This window comes from Zootoca vivipara, chromosome 10, assembly GCF_965207765.1.
Source record: "Zootoca vivipara chromosome 10, rZooViv2.hap1.1, whole genome shotgun sequence".
In the NCBI taxonomy this organism is placed as follows: Eukaryota; Metazoa; Chordata; class Lepidosauria; order Squamata; family Lacertidae; genus Zootoca; species Zootoca vivipara.
The window spans coordinates 29,352,913-29,373,297 of NC_142593.1; positions in this window are offsets into that span (position 1 = coordinate 29,352,913).

The window sequence follows — 20,385 nt, forward strand, 5'->3', positions numbered from 1 at the left end:
ACTAGAAATGAATTATTAGGGTATATTAAAGGAGAGACTCAGAAAAATATTCTCTCCCTCTCCCCCCCATCCATTCTTTCTCTCATTCCATTTTTTCCTACCTATTTATTTGGTTAAGGGTTAATTCTATATACCTGCAAGTAAGCCCCACTAAACTCAATTACAGTAGATGTAATTCCGAATAGACCTGGATAGGATTGCACTGTTTCTTCTGTGATTTGGTCATCCTGAGGTTGGGCTCTGGGAGAGTAAGCAGGCATATGGAAGGGTCCTGCAGTTTTATGAGAAAAGGTTGGACAGGTCAGGGAAGAGAAAGCCTGCATTTATTATAGATCAAATGTTTTGGTATTGTTTGTTATATTTCACATTTTATTTTTTTATTACATTTTTATCCCGCCCTACCTTCCAAATGAGTCCAGGTTGGCAGGTGCTACAGAACAGAGAGCTAGCAACTATTTTGATGTACACATTGAATATTAAACAGATGGCACGCCATCCTAAACACATTATCTGGAAACAAATCCCATTGATTTTAAAAGGATTAATTTTTGCATTCTTAGGGATGGAGCATCTCTAAGATGTTTAGGGAGGTATATATTCAGTCCGAGTCAAGCATTTTGAAGTCTAACAGACGCTACTGGCAGAATTAACCATGTGCTCAATGTGACTTCAACAGCATCATGCCCAGTGTTGTTGTGTTTTGTTGGTTTTAGGTCAATGAATGAACCAGGTCGAACACAATGGCTTTAGGATGGCAGAAATATATAAATGTATGCCATTAACATCTACATAGAATTGAAAATGCAGTGTTCCAGGAAAAAATATGTTAAACTTCAATGACCTACAATAAATACATACATAGTACAAATGATGTAGATTATTGCAATACAATGGGCTAGAGACTGCAGTCGGTGCAAAGTAGGGCTACCAGGTTGTTAGCTGGTGCTGGTGATTTGATCATACCAAGGCACTGCTTTGTTAGTTGCACTGGCTCCCAGTCTGTTCTCAGTTCAAAGTGTTGGTTTTATCCTTGTACATTCCTAATGGTTTGAGACCGCCATGCCTGAAAGATCACTGTCTCTCAGATACATCAACCCAAACAATGAAATCCTCTTCAGAGGCCCCATTCCAGGTTCCTTTGCCAACTAAAATGAAATGTGTGACTACCAGAGAGAGAGACCTTCCTCATTTGTAGTTGTGGAAGGTTCTCCTGCCACCTTATTTTTGGTCACTTTGGCACCAAACGTTTTTTTAATAAAAATTATCCCAGGGTTTTGTTTTGTTTTGTTGTTTTAAAAACACACTGAAAAGCCCAGTGTTGCTCATAGTGTTTCCGACCACTGCATATATTAATTATCTGCTTTTATTCTTCACTTTGCTGGGGGATTTTAAAGCTCGAAGTGTGCTGGAAGTGGTTATTTTAGGCTACTGTGTCTTTTAATTGCATTTTATCAATTTGTGTTGTCCACTGGAAAATATTTGTGGCGTTATATTTAATATAGTAAAAATAGGGCAAAGCTAACTCTTGCCAAAGGCCAGCTGAGGGCTGTTTGGATGGGAGGTAGTGTGACTCTGCACCACCCTGGAGGCACCTGGCCTTCCTGGCTGGCTGGTCCATCCACCCAGCGCAGAAGCAGCTCTTGTACACCTATAGAAAGCTCTATGGGTGTAAATATACCACTGGGGGTAGGGTCCAATCCAGAGCAGTTCAAAGGATTCAAAAGGCACATTAGGGGGGTGCTTGGTTCTCCTTAGAGCTCTCTTATGCCCCCAAAGTCTTTCAGGCCAGGCTCTGTAACTGTAAATCCTGAAGTGGCTTTGTTAATTTACTTCCCATTTAAATTAGAAGGAACAGTCTGGCAGAACTTTGGAAATAGTGGCATTTAACCACTGTCTGTCCCATTTAGGATTACTCTATATATATGGTAAACAAACAAACAAACAACTATTTACTCCCAGGGAACATTCCATAATGTGACATATCTAATATGAGGCACATTATCCCAGTCTCCAACTATAATGAGCTTTGGGCCTTTGCTTTCGCTTTTAACTTTGATTCTTGATTAAAAAGGAGCTGATGTATTTCAGTAGCACCTAAACTGGCGTAAATCCGGTGGTTGTGGCTTGATTGATTTGTGGTTTGAGTTATAAATATTGATGTCTTTGGCTTAACTGGTTTGTGGATTGGGCTGTTTGCCCGAATCATCTGGAAAAAAGCAAAGTGTTTTTCAGAGTGCCCTAGTTATTGACTACAGCTCAGATATCTTCTAGTATTTAAAAAAACATAAACAAAAAGAACGATTGTAGAAACGATACTTTGCCTCTGCTAGTTCTCTCCCTAACAGTTTGCTTCTGCATAAGAAGCAGAAAACAATACGGGCACCTTCATCATTTAAAAATGATTAATCAAATACAAGGGATATTAGAGATTCCAGCATCTTGTATATGATATTGCTACATTATTAAGTCAATCTAATGCTTAAGCCATTATCACACTCATGGATGTCTTTCTGATATCTCTCCAGTCCACTGGATTTTGAACTGTGATTATGTAAATTATTTTTTTTTACTGATAAATAAATTACTCTAATTGTAGTTGAAATACCACTCAAATTCTTAAGACCATCGCATCTAAATAATATATTATGCATTACTTAATTATTTATCAGGACTAATTTAAAATAACTGTAGGGCAAATCATACATTTATTTTTGAATTGCATGCCCCAAACACACACACACGCAACACCAGGTACAAAGATATTTTGGATGGCAAAACGATTGGGGTGGGGTGCAGCAGTTGTTTGGCCTAATAATATTGCTAGGCATGTCAATGCCATAGCCTTCATACTAGCTTATTACAGTATGTGTGAATTAAAGAGTGGTATATAGTGCATGAATATGAGGTGGGCACAATTAATAGACAGTGGAAGAGAACTGATTCTCTCGTCGTCATCATCTGTTTAACTGGCACATGGAAATATCAAAATGCTGCCAGGATTTGGACCAAATGTGCATAGAACAAGTAAAATAATTAAATACATATATAATTTTAATTTGCCATTCAAAATCAAATGCAAAAAATGCACAAACAGCTTTGCTGACATAACTGTACTGTATATGAATAGGACTAATGCTTTCAGAAAGCTAATTTCTCTACATTTCTCGTTTGGAAAACTTGCATAAATCCAAATCTTCACATGTATTGTCACAATTGTATCATGTAATCATATTCTAGGAAGCAACACAACATTCCCCTCCCTTCCTGTTTCTCCCCCCCCTTTCTGACCCCCCCCCCCCTGCGTAAGCTGCTAATGAAATACTGGAGATTGATTGCAGCGAGCTTGCAAGGGCATATTTACTGTACCATATATAGTAAACCCCATTTGGTGCATTAGCATTTAGCCATTTTATGCAAATTTAGTGAGAAAATGACTCATGTATATGATTTAATATGCATCAGCGATAACTCGGAACATCCTTATATGAAGAAATTAAAAATTCATTATGGAACTAGGCTGGTGTTGCTACATGGTTAAAACATTATTAAAGCATATTTCAGTATTTTGCTTACACTAGTGTTCTCATCATGGTGCCACCATCTCATGACAAAGACCGCAGAAGAGAAAACATTCAACTTAAAATGTCTGCTGGCACTAAACAATGAACGAACATAGCCTCGAATACCAACTATTTAATTAGCACTTTTGCTAGCCATGCATAGAAAAACAGCTCATTTACATGCATCATGCTTAACAATTATTCCCATAAAAGCCAGCTTTATATATATATATATATATCCTAGCATGCTAATGTAACACCGCATGGAAGGGGAGGGGGAGCGTTACTCGTTTTAAAACCTCAAAATGCAAGGATCTGATTAAAACAGACAAAAATCACGATATTTCCATGGGCGATGCAGTTCAATTATTTAATATAACCATCTATGTGCCACAAAAGGCTGGATACAACTAATAATTAAGACCTTCAAAGGGCAACAGAAAACCCTGTAACAATTGCCAGTTTAATTAAAGGCTATTATCATAAGCCTCTTGGATATACAGTTATATTTAATGACAAGTGGCGATATGAATTTCTTATTGTAAATATTGGGAGAAACTGCTGCAATGTGTAAATTAATCTAGTAAAAATATTACGCTTGGTAATTTGGAGAGAGTGGGAAGACTTACATATTTCTATGTCTTTGAAATTTTGAATTATTCTGCTTAAATTGTTTCTTCAGGTGAATTCAGTTAGGCAGGGGACTTACTGTTGCATGATGCTAGCCCATGTAAACAATACATATATATCAATACTTATTTGATACACAGCAAAACAACTGCTTCAGTATATATAATCTGGCATGTTGACCCTGTCAAAAGAGATTGCAATTGTAAACAATTCACTTTACAACGATAAAATTAGGAGAAAACTGATGGACAAAAAACAGTATGTGCATTATTGCTGTCAAATAACACACTTTAGGGTATTTATTTTGTGCTAGTGGTCCTTGTTTATATAATATTAAATTTTATATTATAAAGATGCAATGCACACTTAATTTAGAGTATCACTGAACTCATTGGAGCTTATGTCTGAGTAGAAATGTGTAACATGGGGCTGTACATGTATTTAGATAGGGTTCACATAATGGTTTGTTTCCATTGGGCCTAGAATGCATAGAATCATAACAGTTTATCACTTTCCTTTGCATTAGGTATGCAGACTTTCATAATCCACCAATGGATTATTCTGATACATGGCACACATGAAATCTTTATTTTGCAATTGCCCAGTTCTGTAGTTAAATGTTGCTTAATTAAATTAAGAATTTGCAGGTATATGGAGTTAGAATAACTGAAATACTTGGCTTTCTTTCAATAATTAAATAAAGCAGCAAGCAGTTTATATGAGAGATTTACCAGAAATTTCAGAGGAAAAATAATGAAAGAAATTTGCATGCTTAATACATGGAAATCTGATTTCGTAGAACACTGTTTTCATAAATGCTGTCTTGCTTATTCATTGCAAAAGACCAAAAGGAATTTTTAAAGAGTGTTGGGATGAATTTTTAATCTAGAGAAAACATCGTATGATCTAAATATACACAGTGAGAGTTTTTAGACCCAAAATAACAAAGGATTACATTCCATGACTCTTGGGAATGTCCCCTAATTCATAAGAATAGCAAATTTATAAGGATCATTCCACACACTGTGTTTTTCCTACATGGGTGTATACTCTTAGGTGTGAAGATTATGTAGTATATTTTAGCACTTCCAAAGAAAATACATTTATCAAAATACGACCACCAGATGTGACAATGTACACAGGTGCAGACAATGTCATATGTAAAGCAGCCTTAAATAGACATTTGAATAATACCTCATATTGGTATAATCATGTTTAGAATTCATATTTTTTTTCCAATCCCCCCCCCCCAAATACTGTGGTAAGCAGGTAAACAGCACATATTATGTATAGAGGTGAGTGGGACTGTGAAATTCAATGTGTAGAGCAGGGGTGGCTAAACCCCAGCATGGAGGCCTGATCCAGCACCCCCCACCCCTGTACATTTTCCTGTGTCTCCAAGAACTCACTGATTTTAGAGCAGCAGAAAAGCAAAGCAAAACCCTTTCAAAAGGAAACACAGGGATGGGATGGGCTTCTCTACCCAGAGTCTTGTTGGGAATGCAAATCCTGATTATCTGATCAATCCTTTGATGAATGGGGACAGGATAACCTGCTCCTCAAATTATCTGCATGGATCAGCTGAGGTAGGAGGTTGTGTGTCATATGTTTGCTGAATGACTCACAGTTGTAGGCATTTGTTCAATGTATGTTTGCATGTGTGCATGCAAGAGTGTGGGATAGCTAGACCCAGTGGGGCCTGATGCCAATTGGGACTGCCAGAGTGGGGAGCTAGGAGACCCATGGTAGTCTGAGTCAGAGTCAATGACAGGAAGAGCCAAGTCATTCTAGTTTTGTCCCCATCCTCCTCTCTGCTGAGGTCTACAGAGGTAACAATAAGACTAAAAAGGAGGAAGCTGGCAGCAGACAATGCCAGTGCCCTGACCAGATGTAAGTAAGAAGGCAGACAGGTGGGGGCTGGCTTACGGTAGACTGTGTTTGATGGGGCAGGGCCCTATTCACCTTTATTTTCTTGGCATCTGTCTGTCTGAGGAGACAATGGAGGAGTGTGCTTTGGGGGCGAAGTCAAACTGTTGGAAAGTTGGAGCACCAGCTGTGGCTATAGAGACCACTAAGAGAGAGAGAGACATTTTTTTGTTGCATTTGGGGCAGATGAAGGTATCCAGTTTTGCTGCTGCAGGTGCACCATGGCGTTTCTTCTCTCTGCACTCCTCCTGCAGTCATTTCTCCTCTGGTCACTGCTATGGATGCACAAACTGACAGTCTGTCTCCAGGCACTGCGGTCATCTACAAGGGATTTCCCCCCCACAGCAGGGTTGGTGCTGCCGGCCTTCATGTCATGTAAACAAGCATCCATGGGCCAACCATTGCTAGCATGTGGACCTCAGAGAGCTGGCCAGGGGTGAACCCTTGCACCAAAGAATAACAATAAATAACTTCCTTGGTAGAGAGCTGAGCTTGGAATTGGTGTTCAGTTCCCCCACTGGCAATAATAGTGGGAACCATTGTGGTGGACCTGTCTCACAGCATTGCTGTGTGGGTAACAATAATAAACATTGTAAAGCACATGACAGTATAAATGATAACAGTTGCTGGAAAACACAGGAGGGGAGAGTGCTTTTGTGCTCAAATCCTTCTTGCTGGTTTCCCACAGGCAACTGTTCCACCAGTGTGAGAACAGGATATTGGAGTAGATAGGCCATTGGCCTGATCCATGATCCAGCAGACTCTTCTTATGATGCTGTGTTATGATAGTGTATACAGACAAGATAAGAACATATATTTATATGCTTAATGATGTAGGTTTCTTTTGGTGATGTTGTGGTTAGAAGACTTTGCTGGGTACAAATGCCAAAGGATACTTACAACCCCCAAAGGGTTTGCATCAGTGCAAATAATTGCCAGTAAAGGTAAAGGTACACCTGACCATTAGGTTCAGTCGCAGACGACTCTGGGGTTGCGGCGCTCATTTTGCTCTATAGGCTGCGGCATTTGTCCGCAGGCAGCTTCTGGGTCATGTGGCCAGCATGACTAAGCCGCTTCTGGCGAACCAGAGCAGCACATGGAAACGCCGTTTACCTTCCCGCCGGAGCGGTCCCTATTTATCTACTTGCACTTTGACATGCTTTCGAACTGCTAGGTGGAAATACAATTGCCAGTATGCAGGTGCAAATGCTTCAGAATGTATGTTGTATAGCTGTGGTCCACAAGACCGTGAAGACTCCAGTCCTAAGCATACTTCCTTGTAAGCATGTGCCTTTGAAATGAATGGGAATTGCAGGTAGGAGTCCAATGCTAGAATGACCCTCAGATCTGAGGGTTGCTGGACACTCCTGTATTCATGGTTATACAGAAAAAGGAATTTCAGCAGATATAGCTTGCATGACATGGTCACTATTTTACATAACAATTGAAAGCACAGAAGCCTTGCCCTACAACTCTGATTGTATGAACGTTTAATTAGGAACAAAAAAACCCCCACATGTTTTGCAGAGGTGGGTTTTTTTTGTAAAGTAAATGTCCTTTAAGATCACAGCCTTAGGGTGTTTCCACTGGCAATTCTAAGAAGGCATTCCTAATTTGTAAATCAGTAAAAGAGCTACGTTGACCAGAACATAATACAATTTAAATATGGCTCTCTTCTGCTTTTTATAACAACATTCTGAAGCTACATATGGGAGCCTAACAGATGTTCCTAGAGCTCTCCCTTATGAATATGCCCTTACTTTACTGATAAACAAATGGAATGGATGGGAATGTGTTAACTCTTAGTTTGTTCAGGGCACTGATTGCACCCTTACTTAGGGTGCAGTGGTAGCACAAAGCTACCATTAATAGCAGGAGATGCCCAAAGCTTGCCTTTGAAAGCAGCATTTGGCCTTACATGGAAAAAGGTGTGAGTTTGATTGGTGCAAGGGGGAATACCTTGAAGCAGTGAACGAGGTGCAGCTGAGCACTGGAAAACACAGGCCGACTATCACCACATATTTCCTAATGACAAAGTACGTCATTGAAATGGCTTCTCAAAGGGAGCAGCAGAAGCTCTGTTCTTGCATCATTAAAATCTAGAATCGCGAGAGAATCCAACAGAAAATAATCTATGATACAATGCTGCCTAGAAAAAGATGGAGCAGATCACAAATTTAATCCATTTTTTAAATGGATCTTTGTTTTTAAAAATAAAAAATGGAAAAGAAATGAAAGTACACTTTGAGCTTGCTTTTCAGATAAAGCCTTGATGTTTTAAGAGCATCCTTCAGGGCTAATTTGCATAGTGGTTTGAGAAACAGCACTGATGAATGCCTTGCGTGGCAGTATTCCTGCCCAGGTACCATCATGGGAGTAATGGAAATACAAACATAGGTTTGAAGTATAAATTTAAAAATCAGAAATGAAAATGACTGGTTTAAGATGCACAGGCTTATGCTGTATATCCCAAGGGTGTAATTATATTTGACACAGGTACATTATTCCCCTTTATTTGACACAGATAGATAAGAATTGTCTCTGCTGTTTCGACTGTATCACACAAAGCAGCACATTAAAACTTTCTTTTTACAAGAAAAGGTGAATTCCAAACATAGCATAAGGAAGTCATATTAATAAATTAACCACATTTAAACATATACTTTTCTGGAGCCATAGGTTCCATGCATTTGCTCCTATTCTTATTTTTTAATAGAAGAACACAGCAAAACTGCTCAGCATTTAAGGAGAAAAGACAAAGACCTGTATGGGTGCAATTGACCAAGAACTGTTTCCTTACACCTTCACTTTAATGGGTTTTTCACAGAAACTGTACCCCCTTGATAGTTAGAAACAGCTTCAGTACTATGTAATATATTATTGATTTAGAAACTTAGAAACCAGACATTATTATTTCTGGCATGAAACTGTAAAGAATTAAAAAGCTAGTATGGTATAGTAAATTTGAACCAGGGACACTGTGGTTCAAATTCTCACTCAGCCATGAAGTTCACTTTTGGTGAATCTCTTAGTAAAATCTACCTTCCAAGGTTCTTAAAATGATAAAATAAGATCACCTCCACGTGTGTTGCCCTGAGTTCCTTGGAGGAAGAGCTGGGTATTATTGGAATATGTAATAATATAAAGGCTACACTCTTGCTCATAGTTACCTGACACGGGCAGACTTTGCACTTGTATTGTCTATTTAATTTTTGCTAGAATCCTAAGGTCCACCAATCAGAGTCAGATAAAAGTGAAAGTTAGAATGGGGCAGAATCACACTTGGGCATGACCTCCCTATACATGAACCCATTTGCATCTATGTTACTAATGATGAGGGATATTATAGCAGCCTGACTTGGAGAAAAGGGAAGACTAAAGCCTTTGTTATGTTGCCATTATTAAACAGCTGAGAAACAGAAGTCCCTGCTGATTTGCAGAAGTCCCTGCAAATCATTCAGTGATCTACCAGGAGAAACTGACCTACCTCCTGCCTGCTGCCCTAGTGTAGATGTCCCAGTTAATTCAGTCAGATATCAACCATCTATCATAAAGACACCACAGTCTCTGCTGTGCCTTATTCCCAAAGGAAACACAAACCCTGGGTAAGCACCTGGAAGCCCTGAAGTCTCTCACACTGCGCGGTGGAGATTGGGGTGGCATGTAACAGTATCTTCACTTATTTCTGCATATCTAGCTGATCCCAGACTGCTAGGTCTCATCAGGCTGCTGACTGTCCACCTACTTCTCATTTCCGTCTGACTGTTTCCTTCCTGCAGTTCTTTTCTTGATGCCTCATCCTTTCTTGCCTCATATTCCTTGCTGCTTCTCATTAGCAGATGTGCAGGCTTCTGTAAGGACTGGGGCCGGGGATAACAATTTAGCCTCCATGCACATTTTAACCTTCCAAATATGTGCTGCTGCTTGCGGGCTTCAAGCCAAATTCCCAGGGGCGTTTCATACGGATGTTCACATGTTTCTAAACAGATATCAGCTTCAATTGATGGAGGTATCACGGGATGGAAAATTACAGTACAGACATGTGAATTCCTACTTTTCACTGGAATTCCAATTAGAAAGTATTTAGGAACAAAATTTGAAACAAGATGCGCACCAACTTATTTCAATGTGGCATTTCCAATTGTTGAAAATTGAAATGGGGTGTTAGCTTCATTAAAGACAGCTTTTCCAACATGTATAGCATTATTTTCATCAGGAGAAAATAAAGGTTAGATGCATCACTTTGACCAGGGATGGAGAACCTGTGCCAATCCAACTGCTCAGCTCCCATCATCCCTAGCTGGCATGGCCAATGGTCAGGGAAGATGCAAATTGTAGTGCAAAAACAACTGGAGGACCAACTATTTCCCGTTCTAGAATTAGAACATACCAAGGCAATATATGACTTTCAGGCTACATTCAGCAGCATTGAGATGCATGGCACACACTGTATATCAAATTTAGGGCAGTTGTATGACCACCTAAGCTCATAGCAGCCAGTGTTTTTAGTCAATTGCATTGGCTCTCGGCTAAGTTGTCACAGGTCAGCACACACGGAAGACTGTGTGGATTGATTTTACATTTGACTGCATCTTAGGACCAAACTAAATGTTACACTCAAATGCAATGGTTCATTCTTTAGGAGAAGGCAGCTTCAGATGGGGGCAGTTTTCAGCAAAGAAATGGTAGCTGGGAGGTGATGTTTAACATTTCCCAGCTTTTCCACTAGAACTCCACCCATCCCTGCAACTACTTTTCCTGCTGAAGGTTTCCAGATGTTTTTCAACAATAAGCACCCATCTATTCTAGAGCTCTTGTGGGGCAGAGAAGCAGCTTTAAGCTGAGAGAGCTACAATCAAGGTCAAGCAGAACTTAGTTATGTGTTTGCCCGAGAACTTTATTCTGAAAAGGTAGCATGGTGTGTATCACAGGATAAATCTTTCTAAGGAGATGAGCTGAAGAAAGAAAGAAAGTAGCTGGTGGTTCTAATGGTGCAGCACCAGCATGTAAACTACAATATTAAATAACAAATGATACTCAGAAATAGCCACCAAGTTAAAGGTGATGTTTTGGCTGCTAGGCCTTCTTCAAGCCATGAACTAAAAATTGATATTTTTCTGTTTTTCTTCAGCCTACAGAAGACCCAAAAGACAAAGTGTTGCCTTTAACCCTTTTCAGTATTTTAGTATGTATTTTAAAGACTAGAAGGATGTTGCTGGGGCAAAAGAAATGAGGTACTGAAAGATCAGAAGAAAACCATCATTATTTTCCTCACCTAAAGAAGCTCTGAGAGCCTCACCCACAGAGATATTCTAAATTCAGTATTCTGTCTAGTAATTCCATGAGAAAATAAGGCAGCAGCTGACTTCACAAAGCTAAGTTCTGAATGTAAGCAATATATCTATTTTTATTGTTACATGCTCTCTTCTCTCCTGAATAGCCAGAAGTCTTGGGGTAGCACCATGGGATTGAGTTTCCTATGGATGTAAGAGGGCTGGAGATTTAAGATGTTTTTTTCCCTGATATTTGCTTTATTTACAACTATACAAGCTGAGAATAGTGAAAGGAAGTGCAGGCAGAAAAGTTGCTTTCCAAAGAAAGTCCCGCCAGCCCATGACTTAAACCAACTCCCAACTATCTGGCCCTGATTCTCTCAGTTCAGACTCCTGAACTTGTGTCATATTGCAAAGACTAGGTCTATCAAGTAGGAGACCCATGGAACGAGACAGCCCAAACTGACAATGGCAGGTGATGTAGGTATGGAGTAATTTCACTGCTGTAGATAGTGTATATTCATAGCACAATCTTATACATACCTACTCAGAAGTGTATATAGAAATGCAGCCTCAAATTGTCATCAATGTAAAACTCAATCAGGTTACTTTGCGTACAGTCTACTATGTGGACTTTATAGGGTCTCCAGTCCTTTTAATAGACCTTGCATGGAAGCTGGGCATGATTTACATTGAAATGTGGGTTGCACAGCACCATGCAATGCAATAAATATCTTAATTAGTTTTTTTTTTCAATTTTGATTTTCAGATGTTGCATTATAAACACCAACTGCTCTGATGGATTTGGGTGGGTTATAATAGTTAAAGAACCAATATAGTTTATTTCACTTATACCCTGAAATAAGTATATTTCTTATTAGTGAACTCTTCATATAATTCCTGTTACATAACATCCACACTAAAACGTTCTGCTAAAAATGGGCTTGCTATTGACAGATATGGCCTTAGGCATGCACAGAGTGTGACATTCAGAGTGTAATGTATGAAAGTCTTAAACACAGAGGCTGCTTCTTGCCAGGCTTCTGAGAATGAAGTGACAGATTCATAAATTGTGAGCCTGGAATATAAGTGAACTTCCTCACAACGGCAAGTAATATTGTTTAGCATCATACTAAGAGCAAAGCCTCTTCCTTCTCAGTACAGTACAAAAGAATTTGATAATTGATCACTAAGGAAGCTGATTAGAGAGAATGCCTTTGCACCTAATATCATTACTTTATCTTTGCCTGTGACAATAAACAGAGTGGTATGTTGACTGAGGAGTATGAAATGGAAGACCGGAGAACTGATGGCTATGTTTTTGTTCTGAAAATGCAAAGCAAAATGCAGTTGGTAGCATGTTTGTAAACAAGACATTGGCAAGTGGTTAGGAATCCTATTCTCCATTACCATGCATGAGAAACTGGACTTGCTCCAGGCAAGCTCAATTGGAATAAAAGTATCCCCCTTTCTATTTAGGCCATTAACTGTTGGAAGGCTCCTCACTGTCCAGGAGACTCAACGCTGGGTGAGGTATAAGACCTATAGCATTCAGGGAGGAAAGAATTCTACCTCAGGTTAGAATAATTCCTTCTCTGGAGCCTTCAGGGGAAGATACACTAATTCACCCCATGCTGTATTTATGCTGCACAGGATTGGCAAGGATATATATTAGGGGAGAAGCCTCAGGACATAATACAGCAAGTGAATGGCTTCCAGTTTCTGGATATGCAGACTATATTCTGAGATAGAGACAAATGCAAAACTATTTACGTATTACATTTAATGCTGGAAACACAATCCAATTAGTCAATATGGCCAAAACAGCACAATCCTGCCTATAACTACTCAGAAGTAAACCTCACTGAGTCAAATTTGGCTTATTCCCAGGTAATTGTGTATAGTATACAATTGCTGCTTAAGATCATGATTCAGCCAAAACTTAAACATTTTGAAGTCCTAATGAGTCCAGTGGCAGAAAGGAGATCCAATGGGATTCAGAGGCATGGCTGGACCATGCCTCTCTCAATATAGTCCTTTATCTTTTGCATACTTGAAGAATTAGAAGATAACCAAAACAGCGAAACCTTATAAGTATTTCTTCTCTTCTTCTTTGGTACCTGCCTTTACTTCAATAAGTGTTATGAATGAGGATATTGATCCCAGTATTTTTTAGAAGTGCAAAGGAGTATAGCTCAAGAAAGCTGATTTTCTGATGACAAAAATTCCTCCTTACACCATCTAACATTCACGGCATCACCATTTTGAAAGAGTGTAGAAGTCTCCAATAGGTAAATAATGAAAACAAAACTTCCCAAAAGGCAAAACGATGGTCCTAGAACTGGGATCTTGAATGGACCTTCTTCTTTGAGAAGAACTGGGCATCCAGTTTATTAATATGTATTAAATATGTGGCAGGACAGGTTACTTCTTGCCATCCTATTGAATTTAGTGAAGTCTTTAGAAATTTCACCTTTGATGTGTGGTTATTATTCCCATGCCTGCTTGAATCGCTCTGCTTTGGAAGAAGAGAAGAATAAAGTTCTAGATGGCTCTATCTAGATCAGTGATGGCGAACCTATGACACGCGTGTCAGCACTGACACGCATAGCCATTTTCGGTGACACGCGGCCCTCCCCTTTTTCATTTTTTTAAAAGGGGAAACAATTATACATTTTTGTTATTTAAACTACAAATATCGTGAAATTATGGGTTTTTTCTTGAAGTGACACACCATCTGAGTTATGCTCGGTTTTTTTTTTTTGGCAAATTTTGACACACCAAGCTCAAAAGGTTGCCCATCACTGATCTAGATGAACAGAGAAGCAATGTATTATAATATGTCCATTTTGTACAGCCTTTGGGTTATTTTGATGAGATTACAGTTGATCTCTTTTTCTACATGCCCAGTGATCACCTAATAGCAAACCTTAGAACTGTACTGCTTTGTGACCTGGGACATTCTATAAGCTACTTACAACATACATTTCTAGGCAAAAGAACTTTTTTCTTAGGCTGAAGGTTGCTAAGTTAAATTCTTCTCTTTCATGTTTAAACTGGTTGTTCCATGTCTTTTTTTGGTGCATTAATCTACTTGTAAAATGACTCCAAGATTGCTCTCAGATCTGTTCTGAATTTTGTACTGTTTTTAATCTTTTGTTTTCCTTGCAAGTTGCTTTGAATGGGCACTTGCCCAGAAAAGGGACCTAAAATATAATTTAGATACATACATACATACATACATACATACATCTGCTTTAGATTCTGCTTTGTATTTCCCCAGGTATATCATAGAGGATCTTAGGGCTACCCTTCTAAAATTGCATCTGAAATGTTAGCATCTCCTCTACCTTCTTGAGGGAAGGTTGCTACTATCTAGCACAACTTGTCAGCTGCTACATAGTGGTTTGAGCTGTTAGTCTCTAGCATGCTGTATCTCTTTCTAGTTGAAGCCGGTAGCTATTACGCATTTAGTGGAAAAAGAACAGACACACTTTTAAGTGTTAACAGCCCAATCTTATGCATGTATTCAGTGGGACTTATTCCTGAGTGCCATGGAATAGCAGCCTTAATGCATTTTTCTTTCTCCTTCAGCTGCCATTGCTTATTCCCAATCTCTCCCCTGAAATAATATACTTTCCCTTTGACTTGCTGTTGGGAGCATCTCATTGTTTAACAATGGAATCATTTCGTAGTCTGGCATTTCTAGGTAAGCTTAAGAAGAGCTCTGTTTGTTTTTGTTAGAATGGCAGCTACCTGTCCTTAAATGAAGTATAAACAGTTAAACACATTTTGAATGTGCACTCTGCTAATTTCTTGTGGTCATTCATGTCATTCACATTGTTACTGTTTATTACTATTTTTACCAGCGAATCCATTTTCACTTCCAGGTGGAATTGTGCTTGCTCAGAAGCCATATAAATTTCCCTTGTTTTGGCAAGAGAATCACTGTTTTCAATAGTACAGTTTTGTTGCTGGTGTTCTGTGTGATGGTAGAGACCATTGTAATGATCTAGAGAATCTGTGAATGCACTCACACTTGGAATGTTTTTGTTCATTTTCTTGCCACAGATCCCTGAGACAAAGAGCTCAAGCTAATGTTTTGTTTCAGAAGTTGTGTGCCTTATTGGTTAAGCGAGCTGTACGGGCAAACTGCATTTTTGGTTTCTTGCCCAGGAACACACAGTGTCCTTGGATCATGGCCTATGCAGCATGTTTTGCCAAAATATATTTCAGTTTAGCTGGATGTTGTGGGTGGAGAATTACCGCACAAGCTGAAGCTGAACAAAAGGCTCCCTAATGGCTTGAGTAGGCGCTAACCCCAACACAATGACCACTTTGTCATCCCACTCATGCAATATCAAAATACAATAGTGACCAAAGAAATCAGTAGTCTGATTAGGGTGTATTAAAATACCTGTGGCTCCAGTGAAATGAATACAAAATAGCAAATAATGCTCAGGCCAAAATATACAAACACCTGGCATTACCACTACAATAATCCAAAATGTGGAGGGATTTTTATGTGTGTGTAAAAAAACGCTTTGTCCCATGTCATCTTTCCACCTCTTTTCTCAGTGTGATATAAGCTATTGTCCTGAAATAGATTAAAGGAAAATATCTCTCTTTTCTTACTTTTCTTCTTTTGCTTAAGGGTTCATTTTTGATTAATGAGGAAGGACAGGGAAGGGTATACAGTGGAACCTCGGTTTATGAACACCTCGGTTTATGAATTTTCGGTTAAAGAACGCCGCGGACCCAACTGGAATGTATTAATTCACTTTCCATTACTTTCAATGGGAAAGTTCGCTTCAGTTTATGAACAGACTTCCGGAACCAATAACACCCATACTTCGGGTTAAGTACGCTTCAGGTTGAGTACTCTGCGGACCCGTCTGGAACGGATTAATCCACTTTCCATTACTTTCAATGGGAAAGTTCGCTTCAGTTTATGAACGCTTCAGTTTATGAACAGACTTCCAGAACCAATAGTGTTCATAAACCAAGGTACCACTGTACTGCAGGCACGGTTGCTCTGTAGGTTCAAGAGAGCATTGAACAATAATATTGATAATGATAATAATATCATAGAAATAATCATCGTCATCATTATATTGACATTTTTCGGTAAGGAAGTAAAGAGAAAGAAATGAAAAGAAACAAAACCCTAGAAATTTTAAAAGGGTCAGTGTTCTCCACAAAACTGCTGTGGCTGGCAATACCAAATAATTTGGTACTTGGGAAATACTATCACCCCTTTCACCAAAGTGCTCAGGGTGATCTTGAGGTGGAGAATGAAATCAGGGAGGCAGCCAAAGAATAAGTATTGCAGTTAAGTATTGCAGTAAATGATCAGGGGCGTCTTACCCATAAAGGCTAGTGGCACGGTGCACCAGGGCACCAAGTTCTGGAGGGCTCCAGGGAAGAGGTGGAGGCTGGACACAGAGCCTCCCAGCATCAGCTTGCCGCCCTCACCCGCCTCTGCCATGCCGTGCCAAAGCAGTGCCGCGCCACGCCCAGAGCCTCTGTCTGCCATGGCCACCACAGCATGAAGTGGCCGGCTGAGCTGGGAGGGGTTCCGTCCAGCCTCTGCCTCTTCCCCGCTAGAGGAGCTGCCCTTCAGCTGCTGCCCGCCTCCTCCAGCCCCGCTGGCAGTGCCGTCCTCCCTAAAAAAACTCTGGGAAACGGGGGGGGGGGCACCGGAGGGAGCTTTGCACCATGGCGCCGGATATGCTTAAGAAGGCCCTGTACAGTCATACATCGGTTTAAGTACACTTCGGTTTGAGTACTTTCAGTTTAAGTACTCCGCGGACCCGTCTGGAACAGATTAATCCACTTTCCATTACTTTCAATGGGAAAGTTCGCTTCAGGTTAAGTATGCTTCAGGTTAAGTACAGACTTCTGGAACCAATTGTGTACTTAAACCAATGTACCACTGTAAATGATTGTTGAATTGTCCTCATATTGACTGGTCATGACAAAGAAGTGGTACAATTTTTAGGTAGTGCTTAGTATAATTGGTCATGGAACTGACGAGAGGGGGAGCCCTAAATTTAATCCTAGACCAGATGTATCTGTTGAACAGTTTGGAAACAGTGATCACAGGGCTATCAAGTTCAGTATATATCTACATGGACAATTGCTAGGGAAGTTCAACATAACCACGTTTGGCTTCAGAAGAGAAGAGTTCTGAAAAAATGAGGGGATTGGTGAAAGTGAAAGTAAAGAAATGCCAGCAGGCAACAAGGAATGCAAAATAAAGAAAATAATGTGAATGGCATATCTAAAAAATATTAAGACAAACAATAAACATTGTTGAAGTACATCATGAGCAGGCTAAGGTTGTGGTTGTACTTTTGGATGATAAGATTGTCTAAAGGAGGATTAGTTGATCCCAGAGAGGCAGAATAAATTATTTGCATCTTTATTCACTGCAGAAAATGTAGGGTACTGTACATATCTGTGTCTGAACTGAAATTTTCCGAAAGGGAGCCTGAAGAACTGAGGCAAATTGCAGTGATAAGAGAAGATGTTCTAGGCCTTATTGACAAACTCCCCACCCCACAAAACCAGTGGGTTGGGATGGTATCCATTTAAGACTTCTTAAAGAACTCAGATGTGAAATTTTGGATCTTCTAACAAAAATACGTAATTTAGAGACACAGGAGGTTTATACCAAGTTGGCACATATTGTTCAGTAATATTGACACTGGCAGTGGCTCATCCAAGATTTCAGATGGGGTCATTTCCAGCCCTATCTGGAAATACTTGGGATTGAAGCTGCTCTACCACCGCTCCTGCCAACCTAGCAGTTCGAAAGCATACCAACACGAGTAGATAAAATAGGTACCACTGTGGTGGGAAGGTAAATAGTGTTTCTGTGTGCTCCAGCTTCTGTCACGGTGTCCCATTGTGCTGTATATGACATGCTATACATAAAAAGTTTAAATGAACAAAGCAACCATGAACAGGAAAAAGCCACACAGAAACTTTCTCACTTCTCTGGGTCATGTACAATAATCCATCATGGAATACCGCTTACCCCTCATTCTAAGTACCGGTATATGGCATCAATACCAACCATCAGATACACAGAGTTTTGAAGTTCCCTTGTGTTGCTGTAGCTTTTTAAATGCTCTTTTAGACTATTCTCACTGAAGTCATTGGAAATTCGGTACAGGCATCCCTAGACAAAATTTGCTGACAATAGCTAAAGGCTCCTCAAAGTGGAAGCTTTTGTATAAAGTAATAACAAGGGGATACAAGAAAATGCACTAAGACAGTTACCTAAATTGTTCTAAGATTGTTCTTTAAAACCCATGTGAAACTTGATCCTCAACCTAGTTAAAGCAGAATATGGATTTGGGCTGTTTTAGTTCAACAGACTTCAACAGGACAAAAATGCCTCAAGTCCTGATAACCTGAGTTAAATGGATTGTATGATTCCCCACCCTTCATATCTAGGAACCATCTAGTATGTATTATTTGTAGGGTGTGATACTCTTTAAAGCTCAGTTGCTGCTTGTTCCTTTTAAGATGAAAAGGGGATGATCAAGATAATACAAGGCTAGGGGCCCAAGGAAGACTCAACCACTCAAAAGGCATAGGAAGAGCATTTTTATATTATTTTAAGAACTTTAATTCAAAAGTATTAAAGGAAGAAACAGATATAGCAGACTGAGAGCACATCTTCCTTTCCTAGTTTCTCCTCCTTAATCCTTTAGAAAACTCAAACCTCACACAAACGTGCCAGAAACCAGCAACCTGGCCCACCCACTTGCCAATTTATCTTTGATATTGCACAGCAATAAACTCTCTGGCATGGTTCTGAGAAGGTTGTTGTTTCATTCCACTAGGCGCCTGTGGGAATAACGCCTGCCTGTTTTGCCAGATGATGCATAGTGCTCTTCCCCTAGTTTAAGTGGAGTGTGGGAGTGGCCAACAGCTCAGTCCTATGCATGCTTACTTGGAATAAAGGCCCATTGAATCAATAAAGCTAACTCTCAAGTAAGTGTGTATCTATAGGAGTGTAGTCTAAAAGGGCAAGTTGTAACGATTAATTTGCAAAGTGGCCTGAAACAAGCCATTCTATTTCAGTCTCTGCTCTCCAGCAGCAACATGAGGATAATAATTCCAAACTATTTTACAGGGTTGCTGTAAGAATTACTAACTAACTGGAATAGTCTAACAAAGTAGCAGTGCCTGGGCTGAGGGAACACAGCGTGGCAGATTCTCTGCTGCATCTGCAGCCCTGCTGGATCCAGCTAGCCAGTGTGGCAGAGATGGGGCAGTTATTCCACCTATTCTGCTGCACCAGCTCCGGACTAGCATTGTAGGCTCATCAGGTGATGGGCCAGCTTTGGATCCAGAGAATCCATCACCTGTTTTAAGGCCAGGAGCATGTTGACAGTAGCATGTGCTTTGCTGCACTTTTGGCAGATGTAAAGGGGGTTTCCACAGTGGTAGAGCCCACCCTGCCATCAGACATCAGCAGAGGGACACACTGTCATTGCATCCTAACCCCCACTGGCAGCACAAATCAGAGGCTTGGATTGCGCTGTAAATTTCTGTATACAAACTAAGAACTGTTATCATCTGTTTGGTTATTACAACACCCACCTCTAAAAAAAAACTAGCAAAATGTGAGGCCTTAATATAGGGTATTAAGGAGATTTAGAATATAGGCAGTTTCTCATTAATAGGCAGAAATTAGAAACATTTATTTATTAGTTGCTTATTTTAAATGATTCTATCCTGTTTTTCATAACACACAGCCCAAATGCATTTACATCAAAATATCACACAATAAAACAAAATAAACCAGGAAAAAATGAGCAAAATAAATATGAAATATATTAAACAATTCCAGCGATAATTCATAAGACCAAAAAGAGCATGATACAAACAGACCGATCTGGAAGCAGGGGCCTCAAATCATACTGTCTGAAAGGCCATCTTGATGAGCCAAGCTTTGTTCTGGCATCTGAAAGTCCACA